Genomic DNA, 23,425 nt, shown 5'->3' on the forward strand with positions numbered 1-23,425 from the left:
CCTGTGACTCTGCGTGCCAAGGGCTCTATCTGGCACATTTCTGAACTTTGCAAAATTAATTGTGCCGAAGAGAACACCATCAAACGCGTCCGGCATTGAGTGTAAACATCTTCAAACCATGATTCTGCGCCATCAAGCGTTCTCCAGCTAATTTCATTTGGTGCATTACTCTGGAAGAAAATCGAGGCCAAGTGAAACTACGGAAATGGGAACAATGCACGGAGGAAAAAATCTCACCCCATTAAGGGATCCGTTTCTTCCCTGTACAAATAAGCCCACCACGCCTTGGAGGCAAGACTAGATGGCTCCAGGATATTATCAGAATGCCCCCGCGGGCCCTCCAGGACGGAGGGAGCCCTGCACCACCGAGAAGGAAGGTGGCTTGAGCGGCAGGGCCCCAGCGCTGGGCGCATTTGAGGTAACTCAAAAAATCTAAGCGATCGCCCCTCCCCCCCAACCGCCACCCCCGAGGAGGCGCAGAAGCTGGTTTTCATGGGTTTTTACAGGAAAGGCGAAAACACGGCCCCACACTTTCCAATCCTCTAGGCAATGTTGGGCAATGGGCACTGACAGCATTTGGGGGGCCACTCTCCTTCCCCGCAGGGCCGCCGCGCGCTCGGCCGGCCGGCCTTCCGTAAGGCTTTACACCGGCCCCGTCCGCTTCGCTCTCTCCTGCTCCTCCACGACCTTCCGAGATCCGCCTCCCTCCGGCCAGGACTCTCCGCGGAAGCGTCACCCTTGGCGCTCTGGCACCGCGCGCCGCCGCACTCCTCCATCTCCCAGGAGCGGCCCCGCAGGCGAGCGCCGGACGCGCGCGGCCGGGCGCGGGAGAGTATAGGGGGGTTGTGGCGGCGGGGGCGCCGCGGGCGGCTTCCGGCGGGGGGCGCGCGGGGCGCGGGCGGCGGGGCGGGGCGGTTCTGGGGGCGGGGCCGGGACAGCAGCGCCCCCCGCCGAGCGGCGTGCAGGCACCGCCCCCGCGCGCCGCAGTCCCGGCTGAAGCGTCTTGGCCGTGGCCGTGGCCGTTAGCGTTGCCTCCAGCAGGCTCTGGCGGCGGCGGCGACTCCCGGGCTCGCGGAAGGCAGTGGGCGGCCCCAAGCCCGTGGCCGCCTGGAGCAGCCCGGCGCTGGGGCAGGGGAGGCGAGGGCGGCGGCGGCGGCGGCGGCGGCGGGGCGGCGGGTTGTGCCCGGCCCCCCCTCCTCCTCGCCTCCAGTCCCCGGGCGACTGCGGACTCCGGGCAGCCCCCGGGCGGCGGCCGACGCGGCCGAGCGGACGGCGGGGGATGGCGAGATAAGCGGCGCGGCAGCGGCCCGTGAGTGCCGGAGGCGGGTGGGCCGCGGCGCGGGGCGTGGGGAGCGGGAGCCAGGGAGCCCGGAGCCCGGTCCCGTGGGCGCGTCGCCGCGAGCGCCTGGCGGCTCGGGCGGGGTGGAGGGCAGCGCTGCGGTCGGCTCTGGTCTGGGGGCGTCCGCGAGGAGGGACGGGGGGAGGGGGAGCGCTCCGGGTCGCACCGCTCTCCGCGCGCCCTTGGGCCACCTCGCGTCCCGGAGGGCGCCCACTCCGCGGTCGCGAACTTCTGCCCCACATAGGGCAGTAAGTTCTGAGACCATAGGCTACCTGGGGGATGGGAGGGAGCTTTAATATTTATTTAACTTTGGAGATGGAATCAACCGATTGATTTCGTGACCCCGTACTTCAGCTCTTCCTGAAACCACTTCTTCCTCCCTTCTTCCCTTATTTATACTGTATTTGACCTACCTGTATTTTTGTGTGTTTATATCCGAAGGCACTAGACTCAAAAAACCCAGAGTTAAAGCGTTAGTGATCAAAGTTGGGTTTCATGAAAGATGCGGCTTCTGATAACATGGTCTGAAAGTGGGGAGCTGGAATCTTGAATCCTTACCCCGACAGAAAACTGCATTTCTAGTGGTTGTGCATTTACGTCTGGGCTTGAATAATGTGATTCTGGTCCCCATCTTCCGCTACCGAAGTATATATATAAGGTCTTTATTCTTAGTTGGGTATCTTAGTGTGCCTTTTTGTGGAGGGTGTTTAATGCAGGCAAATATTGATACAACGTGTACGATTATAGAATAGCATTTGTATAGAAATTAATTTTTTGCATTTCTTTTTATGTGTTCTTTTAACAAATTTTTCAGCAGAAGGGTTTCAGTTTAAGGTTTGTCTTCTGACATGTTCATTTTCAGTTTCAGAATTGTCTTTCATTTAAAAGTTTTGCTTGGAGTAAAATTAATGTTGATATAGTACTATCGTTTAGTCAGGGGTCCACAAATGAATCCTAACTTGAGTTTTAAGCATATTTCCATCCCTTACAAAGGAAAAATTAAAGCGTTTGTACAGTGCAAATGATGCTTGCCCCTCCCCTTAAAATTATTATTTTGCCACAGATGTGAAATCCTCTTTCACTAGTATCAGAGGGTTCCTTGTCTAAGCCTGGCAGAAGAGGGGAATAAGTAGTATAGTGTTTTCAGAAACTCCAGACTCTACTCTTGTTTTTTACATTGACTTTCTGTTTTATCATTAGGTGGAAACTGTGTTAATTTGGAGGCTTCATTAGGTAGTAACAAGCTCAATTTAAATACGAGGTATGCTTTCAAGGTGAACTTAGCAGCTCTTTCCCTTCCAAGAATTGAATTGAGGCTTATTTGCTTTGTAATAGGTGAGATCACAAGCTAGCCTCTCTAATTAGTGGAGACTTGGATTCTCTTCTGGGAATTAACGATCAGGAACTCTTGCTGTCAAGTGAAACTTCTGTGATTTTTGAAAGCCTGTACTTTTGATGATCATTCCTGAATAATACGTTGGCAATAGTATAAATTATTCTGATACTAAAATTTATTGGATTAATTTGTGCGACGGGCACTCTGTGCCAGCTGTAGGAGATTGAATAGACATAAAAGATCTGGAGCACAAACTATGTATCTCTCTCCCCTCTCCGAAACATAGCACCCTGTTCTCCCCAGGAACCAGGGTTACTAGTTCCTTGTGTATATCTTTCCAGATATAGCTTATGCTAGTATAAACATTTTGTATGTGTTCTTTTTATTTGTCTTTCCACAAACGAGGACACATTGTATAAGCTGTTCTGCACCAGCTCCAGGCCCTGCCCTTAGAGTACTAAATCTTGGCAGTCCCTCTATCAGTACTTAAGAGCTGTCTAATTCTGTAAGAGCTGCTGAGAGTACTCCAGTAAGGGTTGAACCATTATTTATTTAATCTCCATTTTATTGAGATATGTGAACATTGTTTCTAATACCTTGTTGTAAAATTTTTGTAAAACAATCGTTTTTAAGGTTTTTAAGTGGATTTTAATTATTCCCAAAGGCCCAGAGGAGCAGTAATTGACTTCTTTGCCTCACATTCCAGGAAACAAATGCCCTTACTCTCCAGTATACACCTCTTGCTTTTGTATAATTTCATAGTGATCCATTAGGATCTTTGGTGTCTTTGTGGGGAAGCCTGATCCATGATGGCCAGGAACTAAAGTCATACACCTTGATTTAACACCCTGCCTCTTTGTTCTGAGGAAAACAAAAACAAAAACAAAAACAAAACCAAAACCATACATAAACTCTAAAGAAGAATCTGTAAGAAAAATTTAAAAGAGGGTAAATATTTCCGAACCTGGAGAAAAGACTGTGCCTTTGATTAAATTGAAGATGAAGGCAGTTTTGGTTCCATAGGGCTTATTTACCATTAGGCACTAAAATGCCTGCCTTCTGTAGATTATCACTAATATTTTCTATTTAATGTTGTTGACTTAATAAAATAAGTTGTACTGCTAATCCTAGAGATTGTGCCTAATACATCATAAAACTTGAGCATTAGCCAGTGTTGACCTGTAAATGTTCATTATATTTATTTTTTAGTGTTTTAAGACTCCTGTAAGCTCTAGTTTTTTCCAACTGATCAACTCTTCTAGCATTTAAGGTGTTTTCCCTTTATTATGTGGCACCTACCATTGTAGTACAAAACTGTTAATATTGCCTATATTCATTCTTCTTAAATAAGTATATAGGAGCATCTGTTACATTGCAGACAGCTTGATGGGGACTGCAGATACCGCGGTGCACAGGGTAGACAGACCCGCTGTAAATGAGTTCACATCTTACTGGGGGAGATGAAGAAAAAGCAGAGAAGCAATAAGGGCGGTAATACCAAATAGTGCTATGTACTGGGAGAGTAGTTAAGAGTTGCTGTAGTGAAGAGGGGCAGAATGGGGGCCGTTATTTTAGATTGAGCAGCCCTGGAACACTCTAGCTCTTAGGTGGAGAGATTTGAACAGAGTTGAATGAGGGAAGACATCTGTGTTTAGAGGTCGGAAGGAAGAGGGGCTCAGGCAGAGGGAACAGTAAGTGCAAAGGCCCTGCGGGGGGCGGTCTGAGCCCCTCTCTTGGGAGGTACTGGGGCTGTCTCTGTGGCTGGGGTTTATGATGGAAAGGGAATGGGGGCAGGCCGGAGCCAGCAGGCACTGCATTTGGTGCACTGGGTGTTCACGTGTGTGTGAAGGAATGTTTGCTGACATGGAATAGGCCTTGGATGGTGGTGGTCCTCCACCTGCCGGATGCTCCAGGAGAATGGGCGGGGTTTGATCGCTCCCCATTCTTCCTCACCACCAGGAATAGCTTAGGTCAGGATGGGCCGGGAATATCTGTTGAATTAATGAATAATCAGAGTTTAAAAAAATAACCTTGCCTGGTTTTGGTCAAACTGCTTAGATTCAGGAGTTTCATTTGAGCTTTCCATTTTGGCTCTGGCTCTTGATGTTACCAAATCAGTTACACACATCATCCTCTCAAAGTTAGGTTTTTGGTTTTTTTTTTTTTTTTGGTTTTTTTTTTTTTTTTAAAAAAAAACACTGGTTGCATTTGACTGCTTTTCCATGAAATTAAAACATGAAGCCTTAAAAACCTACCTAATTTTCCAGGACATTATAGTGATTTCTGAGTGATGTAGTCAGAAGTTTCATCTTAGATTTCAGTAGATTTGCTAGCTGCTTTAGTATAAAATTTTCAAAGATGCCCCCCCCCCCTTTTTGTATACTGAATACATTAATTCCTTTGGGCAGATGTCAGGCTAATTAGCAAATAAAATATATGTACTCTATGCAGGTACTTTTATTCTCACAGGAAGAATGTGTTCATGTTCTATTTTAGGGACTATCAGGAACCGTGGTATTTCCTCTTCCCAACTTCTAATCTGTTTGTCATTCTAAATACATGTTCCTTTATATTAATTGAAAGCGTGGGAAATGAGTTTTGAGCCAAATAATTGTTATACATGTCTAATAAGAATCTGTTATCTTTCTCTTGACCGTGACTTTTTGGCTTCTGTCTGCCATTAGGAGTTTTGTCATCTTGTGGAATGAGGGTTCTGAATTGTTTAATTTGCTGTTCTGATTGGTTGATGCCAGAACCAATAAGTTGTGTCTAGGTTTATCTTTCCAACTTTTTCTCATAAGCTCTGCGCAAACACTGTGTAAAGGATGGCTGCTTCCACGACTCCTCTAAGGCTGAAGGAGAGTCAGCTTTGTCCTTTGTCACTGTCCCTGCAGTAAAAGCTCTTCATGTAGCCGAAGCATGTACACATCTGTTTTATATGTAACTGGTTGTGGTGACTTAGCGGCTTAGATGGTTGAGTTAAAGTACTTCTACTACTTTCCTTCTGTTTCCTCTGTATACTATAGAGATGCAGGAATTCAGATTTGTCTTATATTATCTAACATTACAGCGCATAAACCCTCTCACCAGTCGTTGCTGCTCAGGTCCCTCACTTGAGCAAAGGTGTTTATCAGATACCGTTTTATGGTTTTATGTTGAAAGTTGAGAAAAAATCCCTGGTGGGTGTATTTTTCATGGAATTTTGCATTGAGGTGAGAAAAATCTTGGCTTTTATAACCGTTCTCCTGGTTTCTAGGCCAGGTGCAGAAGAATCTTGGAATCATCCTCTCTGCCTGTCATTGAGATTCTCTCTGGATTATTAGTGGCAGTATCTGGACAAACCACAAGGAGGCGATATCACTTCCTGAAAGTGTGCGTGTGGCACTTCCCTAAAGGGGGGATTTGGAGGCTGAGGCCCCTTGATGTGCATTTCCTCTGACTGCTGTGCGAAGCAGCCCGAAGGGAGACTCTGGATCTGAGGACACTTTGAAATGGTGGTGGCAGGAACATCTGGTGGAAAATAACAAGTGGTGGCAGAAGAAGTGCTTCCCATTTCTAATATTAGAAATGCTAATGGGGCCATGAGCTGTAGACCTTCTGCAGACAGAATGCTGTGTGTCCACTGAGTCAAGGGTGGGTGTAAACTGCAGAGGAGCGAGCGTCCACCAGTGCTGCAGCCCCTGAGGGCACCAGGGTGCCTCCTGAAAGCGGTGCCAGCCATTCCTGGCCGCAAGCTAGGAGGCTTCTGCGGTACCAGTGAGGTCCTGTTTCACATCTCATTCTCTCAGTATTTATAGTGCCGTACAGAAGGGAAGGAGGCAGGGGCATTTCAGAAACCTCTTCAAAGAAACCATTAAAGTTGGGAGCTTACATCTTCATCTAATTGGAACCCGTCCTGTGTTGATTTTTTGAAGACACCGGGGTCCACCAGAGTTTTACTGTTTACTGTAGATGTAAAATTATTTTTTTTGGAAATCTATGTTCAGATTTTGTGGTACTATATAGAGCTTAAAATGCAGAGCTCTTATCAGTAATCAGAACTTAAACATTCAAACAAAACCGAACAAAGTCTGGAATTTGAGAGCCAGAAGTCGTGGGTCATCTGGTCAACCTCTTAGTTCACTGATGAAGATCCAGAGAGGTTACAGTTTGCCCAAGAATCCAGTGGTTCCAGACTGGCACTGTAACCATGATTTGCTGATTCTTCCCTGAAGGGTCCTGAACATCCTCCTTCCCCCCGCTCTGCCGGAATAGCTGCTCATTGAATGCAGGGACTTTCTGGGCTCCATCACTGTGTCCTCAGTAGAGAACATTGTCCAGCCCATAGTAGGCATTAGGATATTTGTTGATAAATGAATATCTGCAGGATTTTAACAACTTCAGATTGCCATATTGACTATAAGATAGTACAGTATTTATAAAGTTTGAAAGAATGTACACTTTCATGAGTTTCTGTTTAAAAAATATGGCATATTGCTATTAAACCCTTCAGTATTAAGCCTATTATTAGCCAGATAGGCAAGTGAAGATGTGGGGTTTTACTTAGCAGCGTGGTACCTTACTGAGCCTGATTTCACTAAATTTTCAAATTGTCATTTCGTAAGCTCAGTCGGCTGGGATTTGATGTCATTAATGTCTTACATTTCCTACTTGAAAACATACGTATTTTAAAATACAGCATTTGTTGTCTGAATTGTTTGCCGTTTTTCTAGATAGGTTTTACTAATAGTTTCACTATTTTTAAAACTTGAGGCTATATAGGGATTTGATTGTTTAAAAGCCAGTCTAGCCAACTGGTGGGTTTGGGGGATTGTCACTTTCAAATGCTGCTGGTGGGTGTTTCAATTGTCATAACTTTCCAGGAGGGCAATTTTGTATTACTCATGGAAAGCCTCAAAAATGTGCAGTGACCCTTAGTCAGGCATTTCCATCACGAGCAATTTAAACTAAGGAAAAAGAAATAAGTATGTGTACAGAGACCAATCTGTAGCAGTGGTTCTTACCTACACAGTGTTTACAGATACTGTATTCACATCGGTAGCTTTCTCCCCAGCAGTGACTCTTGGTGGGAAGTCTGCTTGGTGGAGTGTCTCAAAATTGGGAAGAGGGTGCTCTCTGAAGTTTGGGAAAAACACATCTCCAGATCTGGTGACTTCCCCACAAAGTACACAGAGAAAAACCCCTCTAATTTGCAAAAATGGTTTTCATAGTTTTGTTTATGATAGTTGTAAATTAGAAACAGTTTAAGTGCTCAATAATAGGGAGATTAGCTACAAATACTGTGGTAAGTACATGTAACAGAGAACCCTTTATTTATTAACAGTGAGGTAGGGGAGTAATTTACTGATGTGAAAGAAAATCAGAATTTGCAAACTGAAAAAGCAGATTGCAAAATGGCATGTGTAAACTGACCTAAGTTTTTTGGCTATTTGTTTTGGAGGGTAAATACGAGAGAATGAGCGTGTGTGTGTGTGTGTGTGTGTGTGTCTGTCTATGTATACAATTTGGTAAAATGCCAGGAAAATTATATACCAAATGTTAGATGAGATTATCTTTGTGTGTTGAAATTGCAGGTGACTATTATATTTTTATTACAATATTCCTGATTTCCTTTATCTAAAGCATGTTACATAGTTAAGAGAATGGGATTAGATGCTGTTTCCCATTTATGGGTTATGTGAACTTGAGCAAGTTGTGTCTTGTGTCTTTGTGCTTGTCTGTAAAATGGGAACAATGCTATCCAGCTCAGGTATGTGCAGGTTGTGTTCGATAAATGTTATCTTGACTTCACTAATCTGATATGATTAAGGCCAATATTATGTTCCTATTAATACAGAATTTCTAAGCAGAATAACTTGTTTTACAGGTTCTATCAGACTCTTGTGAAAAGCATTTTGGGACATTCTGACAGAATATTTCATTGCTTCTGGTCACTGGGAAATAATTTTGCTGAATTTTTATTTACTTTAAAACCAAAATTCTTTCCATTGCCAAGAAATTTTATTTTGAATTGAAAGCTTTTTTTTTTTTCCCCCTCCCCCTTCTGTTTCTGTCTTTAGTAGTCTTGTGTGGTAAGTTCTTGAAGGTCAAGATCGGATCTTTCCTTTTGTAGAGTTGGAATGAAATGTGATGAACTCATTCAGTAACTGTTAGGGGCCTTTTTTTTTTTTTTTTTTTTTAACCCCCCAGGCAGTGGGTAGGCTCTGCTACAGAGCAGAGGCCAGGACAGGTATTCCCCTTCATTCGCAGGACATGGAAAGTGTACAGTATGGTGGCAGGGCCCCGCCAGGAGGTGCACTCACACACACTCAGTAAATGGTATTGCCACAACTGACAGGCAGGCCTTATTTCCTCTCCTGCAGTTCTGAAAGAAACTTTGTTGTGATGTTTCTTTTTAGTGAACACAAACATTGCCTCCTGCTTACTCTACAAATGACATGAGCAGAGAAGGTTATTTCCTTTACTGAGGATTTACTGATGATTTACATTATACACATGTGAGAAGATCCTAGGCTGATAGTCTTAAAATTGGGACCGTGTTTCTTCTGTGAAGGACATGCCTTTTTGATGTTATCTTTTATAAAATTATTGAGATGGGTTCCTACTAATAAATTCAGGACGAATGGAATTCATGGGTATCCCATTTGAGAAATTCTAGCCTGTGATCTTACTGAGGATGAGGGCAATAAAGCATGCAGCTTAAAATACACCAAACGGCATTAATTTTGGAATTTCCTAATGCGAGGACAGTTCTGAAGTTGGCAACAGTTGACAAATTCTGACCTAAAGTAGCCGCAGCAGTCACGAAGGAAGCCTCAGAACTTTCATGACAAGCGGTGACCTTGCATTTCATGTTTTCCCTCATCTGGCCCTAATAAAAGAAGATGGTTTCACCAGTCTTTTTTCCTCGTGCCTCTAAAATGCATAGAAGGTTAAGTCATGTCACAGGTCAGAGGCACCAACAGAACCAACATTTTATTTGTCACTTATCTCATGTTTTTTCTGCCTGCTCTCTAGCTTTCTTTTCATGGTCCACCTTACTCCCTCCTTCCCGTCCCCACTGGAACCAGCAGTAGCTTTCCTTTTTTTTTTTTTTTTTTTTTTTGGTTGAGGGGCGATCGCTTTCCAGAAAGAAGCGCTCTTTCTCTCTCTCAGTGGGACGGACTGGGTATGTATTGGCAAGAAGAGAGCAGCCAGGCTGTGTTGACATGCAGACAGGAGGCTGTTGGGTAGACATTGCATTTAGCCCGCTTGCCTTTTCTCAAATGCCAGCTTTGATAAAAGTACAGATGTCTCTGTTTGGGAACTTTTCAGCTCGCTGCCGCATAGTCAGGGCTGTGGTTGCTCTTCTCAGATATTCCAAGGGCTGTATTGCTGGGATCAGAAGCTCAAATGCTTACAGGTGCAGTGAAGGTCAGGTGCCTGGCTGAGTGGGTCTGACCTGCCTGCTGTCTTTGTGCTTTTGGGAGAGACAATAAGAAATATCTTTTACTATGAGGTGGGCAACAGTGACAATCTAGATGGTAAATGGCAACTGAAATTTGTCTCCGTTCTGGAGACCAATAATAAAAGACACTGGGGGACGTTGGATGTGGGGCAGCGCGAGCTTAGTTTGGAAGGGTGGGTTGCTCTTTGTTAAATGGGCAAGGACAGATTCTGGGCAGAGCGCACATCATGTGCGGTGACACACAGGACAGCCCAATCTGGCATGTTTGGTGGGACCTGAGCACAGGGGCGATGTGGGCAGAGGTGGGAGTGGGAGGTTAGGTGGCATGAAGCATTGGAGAGCCTCGTGTCTCAGCTAAAGTTGGCCCCTTTTCCAGTGGGTTAGGAGAGTGATGGAAAATTTCAGGCACGTGAGACCAGCATTTCAGAAAGATGACTCCTGGTTGTGCCGTGGAAGGCTTGGGAATCCAGAGCCAGTGAGGAGCCCTGCAGTCGCCTAGGCTGAGGGGAAGAGGTCCCCAGCAGGCCCAGTCCCTCAAGTCTGTCTGGATTTTCCTTCTTAACACCAGCAGCACACACAGTGGGAAGACCGCAAGCTCCTCTCATACCCAGTCTGCCCTGCCCTTTCTTGAAGCTTCTGATTAGACTCAGCAGAAGCATTCCCATGTCCTCAGAGCTCCGGAACACAGATCTGCTGGTGCCCTACCCTTAGGTTGCTAAGTGTTCAAGAGGTCCCTGAGTGTGGGCGGTATTATAAAATAGGGAGCAGTTGAAGTCTGGAAGATGTTGGCCACAGGGTACAAACTTTGAGTTACAAGATGCGGGAGTTCTGGGGGTCTCATGGACAGCATGGTGCCTGTAGTTAAGTTCATAATGTATGCTTGAAATTGCTATGAGACCAGATCTTAAGCACGTTTACCCCCTCCACACACAAAAAGGTAACTGTGAGGTGGTAGACATGTCTGTTAACCTGATCGTGTTGTCATTTCATTGTGTATATCATCACATGAGCAGGTTGTACATGTGAGATGTATTCTGTTCGGTCACTTGTCCCTCAGTGAAGCTGAGAAGACAGTTGGGAGCAGGCACACCCACGGAGAGATGGGATAAGACCATGTGGAGTGAGATTTATGTTGAAGCAAGAACTTGAAACGATTTGGGCGGGACAGTAACCGCTTAGGTTTGGAATGAAGAACACCTTCCTGTTGGATTACCTACTGGCTGATTTTTCAGACTGGAAGTGAATCCTCCCATTTTGCTGCCACTGGAGGACAGGGTATTAGGCATTGGGGTAAAATGACACATAAGAGCTGTCCTTGTCCCTGTTTCGGCAGTTACATGCCATTGTTGGCCCATTCTACTTGATCCGTCATCTGTGTTGTTCCCATGTGTTACTGCTAAATCATGTCTCTCCCGGCCTGTATTTCACTTTCTGCACGGGATGCCGTTGTCAGCCTCTGCATCATTTGATTTCGGACCCTGAAATGAGCACTGCTAAATTATCTTTTGGACTAGTTGACTGAATTAGTTTATTAGGATCCTCATTTTTAAATGCAACATATTTGCTGTTTTGCCCATTTTTTTATCCATAGATTTGATGAATGTGATTCCTGTGTCAGCATCCAGTTCATCATTGAAAAGGTCAAGAAAAGCAGAACTGTCATGTCTGTTAATCTTTGTCCAGCATCCAATAATTAGCCCCCCTCGAGTAAGGTTGAGCATGTGGTAGTGAAAAAAACCCCTTTACTCTTTCATCTACAACCTGTATCTCTTGCTCATAAGGACCCTTCAGGCATTTAGAAGAGATACTCTTCAAATACCTCCTGTGTCTGGTGCTTGCTTTCCCAGGTGGGCATCCTCATCAGGTGAGGGGGTGCAGTGGGGCTAAAGTACTTTGGCCTAGGGTCCCTTTTCTGACATGTTCTGTATTTCTTACCTGGGATCAGCGTCAAGTGCACGTGGCTCTCGTCTGTAGAATCTGCTTTCTTGATAGTACGGCCCACAGAACATCCCTTTCCCAAACAGTCTGGCCAGAAATCAATTCTGTTGCATTTTTCATTCTCTGTTCCACTCTGTTAGAAGTTTCAAGTGAGTATAAGATGAAGTCCTGGGCTTGTAAAAGCTTTGAAGATGCTGCTGATGGTGGTCAAAAGCTAAAGTTTCTCTTTTCATTCTTTTTTTCCTTTTTTTTTCTTTTGAGAAGCATTTGCATTCTAAGGTGATGTTTAGCACTTGGAGATCTGGAATTAAATAATACCCTGAAGAACAGAAAAGAACCATTTGAATTCTTTGGGAAAGGAGAGCTTTGAGAGTCCAGCCCCAAAGAACGTTAAGAAAACATTCAGGCGCATTTTCGTCAATATCTGTACACTGAAATACAAATCTTGAAACAGTTTATATTTTAAGATTATTTCAACAGCAAGTCAAGAATTTTTTAATGCCAATACATTTTGAAAACAGGTTGTTAACTGGTGCCCTACGAACTGTACTTGGCCTACAGATGTGTTTTCTTTGGCCCACATAGTGTTTCATAAAGAAGTACTTGCCAGCATTTAAAAATAAGGAGATTTCACATTACAAAACCAAACCAAACCAAACCTGCGTCCCTGTCCCTTTTTGAAACCCTTGAAGGTCTCGACTGCACTGGACCCATGTTCCTACATGGCAGTTGTCTAGAATAAAGCTGCAACTGGGAGCTACCCGCCACTGCTGTGCACTCTGTGTTCATCCCTGTGGCCAGCCTCACTCACTGCATCGGGCTGGTCCTCCGAGTAGGTTTGAGTTTGCACCTGTCTGCTGAGTTAAAGAGCTAACCAGGTAGGAGCGTACTTCAGAGTTGGGAGGAGAATAGGAAGGTGGTAGCCATTTGCTCTTTTGTTCCCTGAACGTAGGCTATTTGACCTTGGACATGATGTGATGACTGGCAGTGCTTGGGAGAGCAGGTGGAATTTCCCCCGCAGGAGCAGTGGTCAGCTGGGCAGCGTGGAGGAGAGCAGCGTCCCTCTTGGCATTCCAGATCTGCTAGTTCAAGGTCACAAGGTGTCCCAAGACTAAAACAGCTCTGCATTTCTTAGCATATGGAAAATAGGGAAGGTAGGCCCTGGATCATCATTGTGTGATTTCAGAGAGGTGAGGAGAGTCGTTTAAGGTCGCATACCTGCCACCTGGGCCGTGGTGGACTAGGGAGTGGAGCCCAGGACTCGCGACTCCGGTTCAGTGAGTTTTCCACGCCACGTTTTTCATTTTTGTGTCATGGTGCAGAGATGAAGTTGGTAATCAGGCCTGGATTCAGATCCAAGTTCTGCCCCTGAATAGCTGTGTGACCTCAGGCAAGTGTCAAAAACCTCTTTGTGCCTCATTTTCCTTGTTAAAAAGAAGGGGAGAATAATGATACTGACCTCATCGGATGGTTATGGGGCTTCAATCTGATAATTGTATTTAAATAACTTAAAACAGTGACTATGTATAGTAAATAGTGCATTAACAATGCAGGGTGTCTGAAAAACAGTATTTGTAAGTTCTGTATTATCAGAGGACTTAGCTAAAACCAGCATTTCACCCACACAAAACTATTACATAATATTTGTTTCCCTTTTAGAATTTAGAAAGGACTTTAAAGATCATTTTACTCTGTTAATTTTTTTTAAAGCTTCCAGCAGTTTGACCCAATTTTATTTTTTTATTCATAAAGTTTTTCTGTAGCCGACAGGTGCATTCCAAAGCCTACCGTTCAACTTTCCCTTCAGAATGTAAAGAAACAGTTGGATGTCATCAAAGTATTTTCAGTCCTCCCCAGAGACACTGTTTGGATGGATTTGTTCAATTCACTAAATAGATCTGGAATATATAGTGCATATAAAAAACCCTTTAGATGCAAGAGAGTTGTAAAGATAAGTTCTGCTCTTCAGCAGCTCATAATTAATGGGAAGAGAGGGTGGGAGGAGAGGAGAGAGTAGTGTCCATAGTACCTGGTGTGGGGTGAGAAATGCTTGAACTCAAAACCGAGCGAAGGGCAGCGGGAACACGACGAGAATGCCAGGATCTGGGCAGAATGGTCTGCGAGAGGCAGGAGGCAAAGATGCCCCAAGAACAGCTGAAGGGGAGGATCAGACTGTGGGGCTGAAGTTTGAGTTTGACTTCGGACATGTAGTCGGAGCTGCTGCTGGTCGGAGCTTGAAGGGACAGTGAGGGTCAGAGACGGAGAAGCTAATCAAAGTCAGGAGAGTCACTGTGGAAGCTGGAGGCCACGGGGTGGGTTAAGCCAGCATTCAAGTTCTTGGGCCACGGTGCTGCTGAGGGCCTGCCAGAGCCAGGGGATGTGGAGAGAGGCATGAGGGACAGGGAGTGAGACAGGTCACCTTTAGGAGGGAGAGCTGACCAGTCAGTGGCAGGGCTGGGGAAGAAGGAGGAGTTAGGGTTACTCTCGCTGGGGTGACCCAGGAGAAGACTGGTGCCCTGAAGCAGGACTGGGGCATAAGAGAGCAGGTCTGAAGGGAAGGTGAGTGTAATTTGATACCTGTGGAGATTTTGAGGGATCCAAGAGCTAGCTATCTAAGTGGATATGTAGCATCAAAAGATTCTGTCACTCCTGCAGGACCTCCTTTGAATTGGGGGTGTATAGACAAGCAAACAGTTGCCTAGTGGGCAGGGGGTTAATCTGTAAATGGGAAGAGGCCAGTCCTGGAAGTACAGATGCGGAGATCATGAGTTGTGAACGATGTAAGCCACAGAATAGGTAATGCAGTTCAGTGAAGAGCGAGCGGTGGGCTAATAAGGGAGTCCCCCAAGGAAGCGGAGGAGAAGCGCTCTCTTCAGGGCATCTCTAGTCCGCGGGGGAAGGAACGGATCATTTAATGGATGGTGTTAGGCTAAGTGTGACCTTTGGGGGCTGGGGGGAGCCTGGGTTCCTGACTCTGGTCCTACATCCAAATTAATTTCATATGGATTAAATTTTCACATGTAAAAAGGCTTAAATAGACTGGGAAACTGTATAGGTGACCATTTATTCGGCTTTGGCATGAGAAGAGATCATGGTCAGAAACCATAAAGGATGAAATTGGGAAATCTGACTTAAAAGTCGAACAGAAACCTCACCAAAAAGTAAGGAAACAAACTGGAAATATTTGCAACGCTGGTACCAGTTCATATACATGTCATGGTATGGTGTTAGGGTTTGTTTCTTATCAAGCAGTGAAGAAAAGATTAATGTCTGATTAGAAAAAATGGGCAAAAGACAGAATAAGCATCTTACATATAAAGCATTGAGGATTACCAATAGACCTATGAAAAGTACTTCTGACTCCATAGTCAAGGAAATGCCATTTAGGGCCTAAGAGTTGGAAGAGATTAAGGAAATAATAATAATCATCTTGCTGTTGGTGAGAGTGTGGGGAACCAGGTAGTGGGGAGCAGAGCTGTTCAGATCCTTTTGTGAAGTTTGGCTGCTCTTCGGCTTTTCCCCCCAGCAAGTTAAAGAGCCCTCTTGGCAGGAGTGGTGTCCTTCAGCTCCTTTCTTTGGCATAATAATAGGGTGTTTCACCCTGTGGGAGGAGGCAAGAGCAAGTTCGTTTTTGTCGCTAGACATCATTAGCATTCATTGAGGGCTGGTGCAGGCCGGTGCGCTGACAGCCCCGAGGAGGGCAGAGGCGAGCGTGGAGACATCACTGGTCAGCGCGGCGTGGCGGAGCTGCGGGCGGATCCTGGAGCACATGGAGAAGGCCATGGGGCCCATCCCACAGAGGCAGTGGTTTGAGGGGAGACCCTAAGGCCTGTGGGGAATGTGGGGAGCCGGAGGTAGTCAGCCTGTTGCAGGGGTTTGTCCTTGAGGCTGGCCAGGAGCTTGATGTTGGAGCAGCGGGAAGACTTCAAAGGATTCGAGCACCCAAGTGAGGTACTCAAATTCGTTCTGACTTGCTCAAGTTCATAGTGAGTGGGCTCTTCAGTGAACGGGGACGTCTCCCTGGGGTGAAGATCACCAGAACTGAAGGAGAGGAACTAAGGATCCTGAGAAACAAAGTCACAGACCAAGAAATAACTGTGCTTCCTTTGGGGGAAACACGTTCCCCTGCAGAGTCTACAAAGATCTGTAACACAGCAGAAGGTCCGTGGTAGGATTATTTTCCCGCCTGCAGATTCAGATGACAGTAGGACTCCCACGTTTGGGGTTCACAGGGCTCTCGGTGTCTCTTTGTTTTTGCGGTGCCCCCAGGTCAAGAGAAACGCCTCACAGTTCTTAGGAGGTACTAAATTCCAAGCAACCTAGTATTTATGACCTGACACTGGAGTAGCAGTTTGGAAAAATAATGCATAACAATTAAAAAGATAAATCCCATTTTTATTTTTCTTAAAAATCCGATTTTTATTTTTCTTAAAAAGCTGCATGTGTGAACCTGTGGAGCACTGCGTAGCTTCTCAAACCTTGGGAACGGGTCGAACACTGTCACCCTTGTTCCCCTTTCTACATGGATTTTTGAATGGATGGTGCCTGTGTTTTATTGTAGTAACCAGTGACCCTGTCTTTGCAAAATACAAGATCATTGAGAGAAGGGTAACATGGCCTGGTGTTGAAACTTAACTACCTTGAGCTGAAGGTTCTGACAGTGACGGACAGCTTAAAAGTACATCGAGATACCCCAGTTCACTGGCCTCTGTGCCTCGCAGGCACCTCTGGGCCCGGTTTGGGAACCACAGCTCTGCCTTGGGTTCCAGCCTGGGCTGTGCTTGGCTCAGCCAGCAGCCCACTTCGGAGCAGGTCTGCCCAGTGCCAGGCACTGCGCTGGGTCGCAGGGCTCATGGTGAACCCAGAGCAGGCAGCATCCTCTTACCTGCTGCTGGAGGAATGACAGAATCAGGAAGTGCTGCCCTGGTGTGGGGGTCAGCAGGCTTTCTGGAAGGGGCCGGGTAGTACGCGAGTATTTCAGACTCTGCTGGTCCTGCAAGTGTCTGTGGAAGCTGTGCAGTCTGAACACTCAACGTGGAAGCAGGCGGGGGGCGGGGGTGGCACGCAGACACGTGGGCATGGCTGGGTCTTGGGAAACCTTCATTGACAGCAGGGCTGGCAGCGGGTCACATTGTGAAGGCCCTGAAGTAGGTCATTAACCTGTTGTGGAAGCAGAAGGAGCAGCTGACCTGCTGGGGAACCCCAGAAGGATCTCAGAGGCCACCGTGGGCTCTTCCTATTGCCAGGCAGGGTTTCCCTGGGTGAGGGAGCAGAGAGCAGTCCAGAAAGGAATTCCAGGCAGAAGGAAAATTTGTGCAAATGTAAGGAGTCATAAAGGGATGTGGCAGCTTGGGAGGGCTCGGGGCTACGGTTTTGTGGATCGTTTTTCTCGTTTTCTCATTTTTTTTTTTTCCTAACTCACTTTTTTGGTAGAAATTGTATCTTTTGAGCTCTGGCATAGCTTTATAAAATGTGTTTTATCCTCTCAGTTAGTAGCTTGAGTATAGAATTCACGTATGAAAGTCATTTTACTGTGCAATGTTGGAGATGCTCTCTTTAGCCTTTAGTTCTAGGAAGTCTGCTGTCCCCCTCCAGTCCCACACTGTGTTTGGGGACCACACACCCCATGTCTACTCTCTCTGCCCCGGCAGCCTACTGTGAAGATAGCACTGGCACTGTCCCTGTGTCATGGAGGAGGACTTGTCGGGCTCACAGCAGCAAGTCCCACGGTCCTGGGCCAGAGTCCCAGGCTCTCATTACGGAGTCCGTGTACAGCTGCCCTTCCTCTCCCTGACAGCTCTTAAGATTTTCTTTTATACAGTTACTCTGCATGGCGTCCTTTGGTATAACTGTAAATTCACCGTACTGCGTACTTGGTCGGCTCCTAGAGAACTCAATTTCTTGCAGCTGAGTATATAGGTTGATAATTCTTTGTGTCTTTGTTATTGCACTGGTTTCTTAATCCCTTGAAAACACTGCTTCCTTCAAGCTTCTCTCTTCCTGAAAAAACCTTCAGTGTCTCCCTACACAGTCTAGTCACAGTTGGTGTTCCCAAACTGGCCAGGTTTGTGTTTCTCATTGGTATGTCTCACTCTGCTTAAATCCCGATACTTCACTACAATATAGTCGAGTCTCCCTGACTGCAGTGTGTGTTCCTGAAAAGCTGCCTTCAGAGGCAGTGCTCCAAGAACTGAAGATCTTGTGTGTGTGTGTGTGGGGGGGGGGTTAGAGGTGAGGAATGCAGTTAGGAGAGAGGCTGCTGGTCCCGGTTTTTCAACAGTATTTTTCTCCCCTCATAGAAAAGAGGAAAGAAGGGGTACTAAGAGTATGAATGAGCAATGTGGATACTGTTTACTTTACATTTCAGTCTCCCTCGCTAGGGGTAAACATACCAGCATCTCCTCTCCTGAAGGTTTGGTGATCTGCAGGGACATGTGTATCTTGCCTTGTAGTTAAGTGGCTTTTCTCTCTCCAGCGTGCAGTTCCCTTTGTGAAGCAGTGACAAGGGTCTCGTTGGGATGGCAACAGGATAGACTCTTGAGGTAAAAGATGCTCTGGATCCTCTTCATTTTCTGTTTTCCTGACCTCACAGGTGCTTCTCAGGCGTCTTCCCACTGACCTTGGTGCGGGAGAGTCCTGCCGCAGAACGCGCTAGCTCTCCACCACATTTCTCCTTCCCCTCCCCACCCCACCAAAAAGAAAAACACAGACCAAACCAAATCTGCCTGGACCCCAGTTTCTGGTCCTCCTCTGCCTTTACTTTCCTCTTCCAGCTCTCTTTTCTAACTATCCTGGCCGGAAAAGACCAAAACCTCATGTAGGCTGGAACCCGAGCACTCAGGGCAGAGGAGAAAGCAAAGCACAGTGTAGTTGGGACGTTCCGTTTTCACAAGAGGGGCCAGAAAGCTCTGCACGAGGGGTTGGTCTGTCACAACCTAAGGCTGAGGTCAGGATACAACATAAACAAAATAAGCAAAGAACAGGTTTCTTTTTTTTTTTTTTTCTTTCCATTCCAACGGTTTTATAAATTGATTCTGCTTGATCAGTTTCCTTAAAAAGAAGGTTTGTTGACTTTTTTTTAATCCTTTAACATAATTATGTTGCAGAGGATACAGACCAGTGGCCCGTGGGTGGGATACAGTCGGAAGATCTATTTTGTTTGGCTTTTAGAATATTTAAAAACTACAAATTCGTTCCTTAAATACAAATTCGAGGGTTTCATAGAAACTCCCGGGTTTCTACTTTGACTTGAAAAATCAGAAAAATCTGGCAAAACGAGGCCCACTGCTGCCCCCTCTAGGTGAGGCTGACGAGCTCCGGTTTGCATCACCTGTGGGCAGAGTTGCTCTCCTTTTGCCTTCTGGATACTTGGATTCGCCCTCTGCGGCTGCAGCAAGGGACCATGATCCTAATTTCAGAAGCTCTCTAAAAATGTGTGCTCCTCTAGGAATAAGGCATCAGTGGGAAAAATAGTAAATTCTGGCAATGTTGCTATTCGAAGGGAGCAGAGACAAGGTTCATTGGTCCTTTTTCCCTTAAAATACTTTAGAACATTCTATTCCTGTACTGTCCTGGCCTCAAGTGAGTCCACTCAAAATTTTTGCTTAGCAGAGAAGTCAGATCGATCACAAGCATAATACTGTATGACTTAAGTGACACACTCATCATTTTCTACATAAATGTTAACGACAGATGAGAGTTTTCTCTACATCCTGCCTGTGTTCAGTTAAGCAGATGTTGGTGACACCATCATTGGTCCTGTTGTCCCCAAGAAGACCCTGCACCCCGTCTGCCCCTCGCTAACCTTCTCAGTGGTGTCCTTGATTGGCACCCGCCGCTGGCGCTGACCTTGTGTCAGTCTGTCTGCTTGCTCCTCGCCTGTCAGCGGGAGGGCAGTATTAACACCTTAGCTCTGTGAAGTTTCTCCTGTGGACCTGAGCAGAAGTGGCCGCTGTACCCTCGCTCCTGAGCCTGAGGCCGGGAGGGATTGAGGGATTTGCCTCAGTCACGCTGCTCTGTAGCCCTGGAGCCAGGATGAGAGTCCGTGTCCCCAGGACCTGGTCCAGAGCTCCGCGGCCTCAGACCTGCCCTGTCACTTCATGGGACACACATCTCTCTCCTGGAACAAGTACAAACCTGTAGTGAGGGGCTGGTTTCATTTCAGGAGGATGTTCAGCCATGAATATGGTTTGTGATGGTTTCTGTTCTGGTTTGGTCATAATTGGGGCTCCTTTATTCGGTTATTCCTGCACGTGCCATGGAATTCTATAACTTTAGCAACTGGCATTGTGAATACATTTTCATTCTACTCTGTAAGCTCAGTGACATTGGAAATGACTACGGAGTCATTCAGCTAGCAAATAGTTGATTGAATGCTTTTGGAAATATGTGCCTGTTCGGGTTATAATTCTGTAAGCTACTCGAAATTTGTCTCCTGAGACAAATTTTGACAGTACTCAGCAATAGCCAAGAGGAGGTCTTGCCATCTGCTTTTGCTAAGAAAAGTGTTTTCTGAATTATCCTTGTGGGCTCCAGTTGTTACGATGTTGGATCTTTTTTCCAATAGCAAGTCCCTGTTCTTAACATCTCTTCTCACATGTTCTGTTTTTGTCTCTTTTTTCCCCCTGAAAGATTGCTCAATGTTCTATCTGTCTTTAAAAAATTTTTAATATCAACCGATACATTTAACTTGTAAGTTATTTTTATTTCTCGTTATTCCTTTTTCGTTGAATCCTCTTTTAGTTGTTTCTTTTTTTTTTTTTTTTAAGATTTTATTTATTTATTTGAAGGAGAGAGCGTAAGCAGGGGGAGTGGCAGAAGGAGAGGTGGAAGGAGTAGGCTCTCCCACTGAGCAGGGAGCCCGACTCGGAGCTCGCCATCCAGGGACCCTGCGATTATGACCCAAGCCCAAGGCAGACCGTCCACCAGCTGAGCTAGCTACCCAGGCGTCCTCATCCTCTTCGAGTTTTATGGCTATGCTGTATTCACTTTGGGAGTCTACTCGGAGGTGGTTTTCCTGGTTTTTTTAGTTCTCCTCTTTTCTGCATTATCCCTAGTCTCTCCGGGAGTAATTTTTATTTTCCTTCTAGGGAACCTCTTTGTTCTGAATTTGTTTTTATTGTTTTAAGCTTGGCTTGTCTGTTTTATGATCCTTTGTTGTCTGTTCCAGCATAAAAACAAGGCCCTGCTCAGTCTGACCCGGAGTTCTCAGCGCATTGGGAGGACTTGTCAGCTGGCGGCCTCGTTCAGGGAGAGTGGATGGGAGCATCATTGCTCTGAGGAATCCCTCAGTGTCAGATGTGGAAGCCTTTTTTCTTGGACATCTGTGTCTTTGTTAGCTGCTCTCAAATCCTGGGCAGTTCTTTCACATTCTATAGAGGATGTCTCTGTTTCAGGAGTAGAACATGTCAAGGTTGAGGTCCTTAAACAGATCTCGGATACAAACAGACGGTCTGTAAACAGCCTGTGAACAGTAAGTCACTGCCGCCTCCTCTGTGTACCTACAGAGCATTTATATGGCACCACCAGCCATCCGTTGTGTTTCCACCAAATCCATAGTCGTCTTTGCTTCCTCTCCTCTCCCTGTATCTCCCACAGCACACTAAATAAACTTAACACCACCTGGTGCATGTGTGGCACTCTAAGTGCCTTACACATTTACTCTTTTAATCTTTACAACAAACTTACGGAAAATACAGTTACTATCCCCACTCCGCCCATGAAGACATTGAGACACAGGGAGGTTAAGGCCATATAATAAGTAGCAGAGCTAGGAGCCCCAGTCCATTTTTTTGTTTTGTTTAGATTTTTATTTAAATTCAAGTTCGTTAACATACATTGCATTATTGGTTTCAGGGTAGAATTTAGTGATGGGACCGTTGCATGTACACCCAGTGCTCATCGTAACAAGTGTCCTCCCTAATGCTCCTCACCCAGTTAGCCCGTCCCTCCCGCCTCTTCAGCAACCCTCAGTTTTTTCCCTCTAGTTAAGTCTTGTGTGGTTTGCCTCCCTCTCTGCTTTTATCTCTATTTTTCTTTTCCTTACTGTGTTAATGTGTCGTCTTTCTTAAATCCCACATAATGAGTGAAGCCATATGGTATTTGTCTTTCTCTGCCTGACTGACTTCGCTTAGCGTTACACCCTCTAGTTCAGGGGTTGTTGGCAGGCATGCAAACTGGTGTAGTCACTCTGGGAAACAGCATGGAGGTTCCTCAGAAAGTTAAAAATAGAGTTACCCTATGACCCAGCAATTGTACTAGTAGATATTTATCCAAATGATACAAAAATAGTAATTTGAAGGGGCACATGCCACCCCAGTGTTTACAGCAGCAATGTCCACAGTAGTAAAAAATATGTATAGAGGTCAGATGTCCAGTTCATGTTCTTAAATCACCACACTGTCCTGCGTCTAGCACAGTGGGAAGACCCTCCCATCTCCAGAACAGATGCTGAATCTGTCTCTTCCACGGCTGCTCTTAGAACCCTAGTCCTCATCACTGGTGGTTTCACCTGGACCTTTGCTCTTCCCTGGAGTCCACCTCCATGTAGCAGCTACAGAAATCTTCCCAAAGTGCAGATCAGATCATGGATTTCCCCCTGATGAAAACAACAGTGCAGGGGCCCCTGGGTGACTTAGTCGTTAAGCGTCTGCCTTCAGCTCAGGGCATGATCCCAGGGTGCTGGGATGGAGCCCCGCATCCGCCTCCCTGCTCAGCAGGAGCCTGCTTCTCCCCCTTTCACTCCCTCTGCGTGTGTTCCCTCTCTCACTGTCTCTGTCTGTCAGATAAATAAAATCTTAAAAAAAAAAAGATCTTAAATTTCTTAGTAGTTTATGTATATGTATTTCCCAGCTAGATTCCAGGCTCCCTGAGGGCTGGGACTTTGGTTCAGTGTGATCCTCCAGTGCCTGAATGGGGACCCAGCACTTGGTAGTCTGTCTCTGGTCATTTGCTGACAAGTGTCCTTCGAGCTCTTAGGCTGAACAGCTCCTGCCTACAAGGCATCCCTTCCCCCATGGCACACTGGCTTCAGTCCTGCTCGTCTGTAGGAGTGGACATCTCTTGTCTACCAGTGGTCCCTTTCCCATGATAGTTGTAATATTTGTTACATCTTAGTCATTTGTGTGTATTGGGCACTGTTTTGGCCACATCTGTGAACTCCCTATACTGTTACTTAACCTGATTTTTTTCTTACATGCAATAGAAACTTCACATCATAGTGTAAATGAAAAGAAAGATACTACTTGTCATAAGTGACTATATTAATTGAACTTAAAAAATGTCATTCCATAGATAATTGAAAATTGTCAAAACTTCAGTTCCATGTATTGCTTTTCTACAGTGTAGTAGTAGTATTGGAATGGAG

The 23,425-nt window shown here is 45.8% G+C and overlaps 1 protein-coding gene across 2 annotated transcripts in view; it reads left to right on the forward strand.

Annotated features, from left to right (window-relative positions):
- Positions 1–297: 297 nt before the first annotated feature.
- The window catches only part of LIFR (LIF receptor subunit alpha), a 77,170-nt gene continuing 54,042 nt past the window's right edge, over positions 298–23,425 (forward strand). Inside the window, exon 1 of one of the 2 annotated variants that reach the window (XM_032337563.1) lies at positions 298–418. The gene's annotated coding sequence lies outside the window, so the exon portion shown is untranslated. Of the gene's footprint in view, positions 419–947; positions 1,310–23,425 lie in introns of those variants that run through there. The other variant, XM_032337562.1, reaches the window with a different exon arrangement.

Source organism: Mustela erminea, chromosome 3 (genome assembly GCF_009829155.1).
Source record: "Mustela erminea isolate mMusErm1 chromosome 3, mMusErm1.Pri, whole genome shotgun sequence".
Classification (NCBI taxonomy): domain Eukaryota; kingdom Metazoa; phylum Chordata; class Mammalia; order Carnivora; family Mustelidae; genus Mustela; species Mustela erminea.